Genomic DNA, 5,005 nt, shown 5'->3' with positions numbered 1-5,005 from the left:
GTATATACATATATAAGAATAGTTTTATAATTTTTTGAATTATAGTAAATTTTAATTCTTCTTTATGTTCATTACATGTTATAAAATCTAAATTTAATTTTTCGTTTAAACGTGCACGTAACAAGGCGGAAACATTTTTGCGAAAACATACTGAAGAAATATTTTTGTTTAGAATTAAATCAGCTTTAATAAATGCATGTAAAAGGATATACACGGGTAAGTTAACGAAGGTTTCTCTCGTACATATTCTCTATGAACTAATTGCATATATTCTTCACGTGTTGTATCTGTTGTTAAAAGACTCTGTTTACACGTTGGACAATTTTTGAATTGTTTCAAAGACAAAGTCTTTTTTGCAATCCAGCCAGCAACATACACTTGACTATTTTTATTCGATGAAATTTTATCCATTATTGTTTTATGCGTAATTTGAGATGATTCTAGAGAATCTTCTTCTACTATTTGTTCTGTAGTGTTTACATGAGAAACGTTTTTCACAAATTGTTGAAATGTAAATAACAAATCACCGTCATTTTTATTTTCACAGTTAGAGCCCATAGACCCTTTCGAAGTCAAATTATTAATTAATAATGTTTTGTACGATCCACAGAATTGGCTACAAGAAGGATTAATATTTCTACGTCCGTGGCTACGAATCATACAAAAAAAATTTCTTATCTTAAGAACTGTATGCCTGCGTTATTTACTTTTTTCCATATGTTTTGAAAACCACGTAAAGTAAAAATCCAATTTTTTAAAAATGGTATGCACCTAACTGATTTTTTAGTTTTGGGATCTACATACCGCATGTGAGATAGTTTTTTAATAGCATATGGCCAAAAATCGTGATGTTTGCTATCAAGAGACACGGTAGTGTCTCGCGCCAAGTACACGCGGAGCGAGACCGACCGTGACTCTTTTACGCGACGCGACGGGTTGCGAGTACCCGAGATGTTGAGATCTCGATAACGAGTGAACGGATCAAGTTCTAAGTAGGCTTGATCGATAGCTTGGGGTCCAATTAGGGGGGGGTTTCTCTCATAATATTCCGCTACGTGCCCTACGAGCGGAGATATTGCGACGCAAAGTCCAAATGGGAAAATTTATTTTTAAGATACTTCTACTTCTAACGCCGACTTATATGATGACGTCATAATCAGAAACGTCACTTTCACTTTTTCGACGCTGGCGGCGCAGGTATCGCCAGTTTCGATATCGCGCGCGTATTTCGAAATTAGGTCGATAGACTTATCGGTCAGGAGGAAGATTTCTATTTAGGTAAATTAGGTAATATATAATATATATTTGAGTCAACGGAAAAGAAGGTTCTCTACGCTTGGCAGAAAGTGCCGCTAGGGAATTTTTAAGTCGATTCTTATGAATCAAGCTTGATATAATATATATGAAGTCAACGGAAAAGAAGGTTCTCTACGCTTGGCAGAAAGTGCCGCTAGGAAATTTTTAAGTCGATTCTTATGAATCAAGCTTGAATTCGATGTCTAGGTATCCCAGGTTGTCGATGACGAGGTCCAGATAGTGCGCTTCATAGTTTTCGGTGTCCAGGTGTAATAATACGTTGAATTCGATGTCTACGTGTCCCAGGTTGCCGATGACGAGGTCCACATAGTGCGCTCCGTAGTTTTCGGTGTCTACGTGTATTAATACCTTGAATTCGATGTCCACGTGTCCCAGGTTGCCGATGACGGGATCCAGATAGTGCGCTTCATAGTTTTCGGTGTCCATGTGTAATCGTACGTTGAATTCGATGTCTAGGTGTCCCAGATTGCCGATGACGAGGTCCACATAGTGCGCTCCGTAGTTTTTGGTGTCTACGTGTATTAATATCTTGAATTCGATGTCCACGTGTCCCAGGTTGCCGATGACGGGATCCAGATAGTGCGCTTCATAGTTTTCGGTGTCCAGGTGTAATCGTACGTTGAATTCGATGTCTAAGTGTCCCAGGTTGCCGATGACAAGGTCCACATAGTGCGCTCTGTAGTTTTCGGTGTCTACGTGTATTAATACCTTGAATTCGATGTCCACGTGTCCCAGGTTGCCGATGACGGGATCCAGATAGTGCGCTTCATAGTTTTCGGTGTCCATGTGTAATCGTACGTTGAATTCAATGTCTAGGTGTCCCAGGTTGCCGATGACGAGGTCCACATAGTGCGCTCCGTAGTTTTCGGTGTCTACGTGTATTAATATCTTGAATTCGATGTCCACGTGTCCCAGGTTGCCGATGACGGGATCCAGATAGTGCGCTTCATAGTTTTCGGTGTCCAGGTGTAATCGTACGTTGAATTCGATGTCTAAGTGTCCCAGGTTGCCGATGACGAGATCCACATAGTGCGCTCCGGTGTCGGTGTCTACGTGCATTAATATCTTGAAATTGATGTCTAGGTGTCTCAGGTTGTTGATGACGAGGTCCACATAGTGCGCTTTGTAGTTTTTGGTGTCTAGGTGTATTAATAACTTTAAATCTGAATGTAGGACACATAGATATCGAATTCGAGGTATTAATACACGTAGACACCGAAAACTACGGAGCGCACTATGTGGACCTCGTCATCGGAAACGTGGGACACCTAGACATCGAATTCAACGTATTATTATACCTGGACACCGAAAACTATAGAGCGCACTATCTGGAACCCGACATCAGCAACCTGGAACACGTGGACATCGAATTCAAGGTATTAATACACCTGGATACCGAAAACTATGAAGCGCACTATGTAAACCTCGTCATCGGCAACCTGGGACACCTAGACATCGAATTCAAGCTTGATTCATAAGAATCGACTTAAAAATTCCCTAGCGGCAGAATCAAGAGACACGGTAGTGTCTCGCGCCAAGTACACGCGGAGCGAGACCGTGTGATGACTCTTTTACGCGACGCGACGGGTTGCGAGTACTCGAGATGTTGAGATTCTCGATAACGAGTGAACGGATCAAGTTCTAAGTAGGCTTGATCGATAGCTTGGGGTCCAATTAGGGGGGGGGTTTCTCTTATAATATTCTGCTACGTGCCCTACGAGCGGAGATATTGCGACGCAAAGTCCAAATGTGAAAATTTTTTATTAAGATACGTCGTCGTCGTCTACGTCGACCGCTCTTTATAACATACATGTAACAAACAGAGAACGTCACTTTCACTTTTTCGACACTGGCGGCTAGCGGCGTTAGTATCGCAGTGCAGTGCAGTGCAGATAGTGCGTTCGTATCCTGTCAGTCAGTTCATCATCTGATCAGTTAACTGCAGTTAACCTATCTCGATCGATCGAGAGACACGGTAGTACGCGCGGAGCGAGACCGACCGTGTGACTCTTTATTACGCGTCGCGAGGTAAGGTGCGACAACGCGCGCATACGCGCGTACGCGAAACGGCAGTAACACCGTAATCGTGCCGGCGATATACTGAATTGAATTGCTTCGTGCTTATCTGGAGATTTCGTATCCCTACATTGGGTGCGTTCAGCCGATACTCCGCTAGCCTAGCAATCGTGAGCAGTCGCTCGTTTTCGCTCGTTTCCTCTCTCTTTGACCCAATGGATTAAAAGGAGAGGAAACAAGCGACTGCTCACGATTGCTAGGCTAGCGGAGTATCGGCTGAACGCACCCATCGTGTTACCATCGCTGCCGGAAAAGAAGGTTCTCTACGCTTGGCAGAAAGTGACGACTGACACGTTCGATCCCGACTTCGTTGATCGCAGAAGAGCTGAACTCGAGGTACGTTTCCGATTAGCAATTATAAAAGTATCGTGCGATGAATGTTGTACCCAATTATAACCTCAAATGAAGTTGTGCACGTTGCTGAAAGATATATATATATATATCTTGATATATAGGCTACGGTCAACGTGATACAAATGCTCTGGAGCGTTCTTCTTCTCCTTCTTTCTTCATTGAAAGAAAAGAGAAGAGGAATGCTTCGAAGCATTTGTAGTGTCACGTTGACCGTAGCCATAATATCATATTAATACATTATTTTATTTTTAGACGTAGCTGTTGATGAAAGAGAATTAGATGGTGACTTAATTTTGGGAGATATAGGTCAAGGATTGCCATTTAAAGCTGGTACGTTTGATGGGGCTGTCAGTATTTCTGCGCTTGTGGTTGTGCTATGCAAGCAAAACTTTGCACAATCCTACAAAACGTTTATATCGTTTTTCATCAACGTTGTATGCATGTCTGTCAAGAAGCGCAAGAGCAGTGTTACAATTCTATCCAGAGAACGGTGAACAGGTTGTTGATATATATATATCTTGATATATAGGCTACGGTCAACGTGATACAAATGCTCTGGAGCGTTCTTCTTCTCCTTCTTTCTTCATTGAAAGAAAAGAGAAGAGGAATGCTTCGAAGCATTTGTAGTGTCACGTTGACCGTAGCCATAATATCATATTAATACATTATTTTATTTTTAGACGTAGCTGTTGATGAAAGAGAATTAGATGGTGACTTAATTTTGGGAGATATAGGTCAAGGATTGCCATTTAAAGCTGGTATTATTGGAACCACGAGAGTCGCGTGGCAAACGGGAAAAGAAAACCGAGGACAGTAAACCAAGCAGCGGAAAAATATCCCTATTCGACTTTCTCGAGGATAAATTACCTGTACAACCTGAGAGTGTCGAAACAACTAATTTGTCTCAAAACAGCTACATACAAATTAATAAAAGTAATCAAGATCGTTTTGAATCAAGAGGATTTGATAATACATATATATATATATATATATATATATATATATATATATATAGATTATATAGAGACATTATTATATATAGAGATTATATAGAGACATTATTATATATAGATATTATACAGAGACATTATATAGAGATTATATAGAGACAAAGATTAAATCCTGTTGCTCTCAACGTCTGCCTCTGCCTCGTCTACCCCAATAGGTAATTGGGTGATGACAATTTATATAAGAAGGCCATGAACCTTTCTTCTTGGCGTCGTATTCCCGCGGCTCTGCCTCTTGGTCTGCGAACTGT

The 5,005-nt window shown here is 41.0% G+C and overlaps 1 long non-coding RNA gene across 1 annotated transcript; it reads left to right on the top strand.

Annotated features, from left to right (window-relative positions):
* Window positions 1-3,567: 3,567 nt before the first annotated feature.
* Window positions 3,568-4,680, top strand: LOC139823623 (uncharacterized). Its single transcript, XR_011734827.1, has 3 exons — window positions 3,568-3,729; window positions 4,000-4,245; window positions 4,428-4,680. It is a non-coding gene; the product is annotated as an uncharacterized lncRNA (long non-coding RNA).
* Window positions 4,681-5,005: the final 325 nt, after the last annotated feature.

Source organism: Temnothorax longispinosus, unplaced genomic scaffold (genome assembly GCF_030848805.1).
Source record: "Temnothorax longispinosus isolate EJ_2023e unplaced genomic scaffold, Tlon_JGU_v1 HiC_scaffold_148, whole genome shotgun sequence".
NCBI classification, from domain to species: domain Eukaryota; kingdom Metazoa; phylum Arthropoda; class Insecta; order Hymenoptera; family Formicidae; genus Temnothorax; species Temnothorax longispinosus.
Note: the sequence above shows the minus strand (reverse complement) of the source record. Positions and strands in the feature narration are given on the sequence as shown.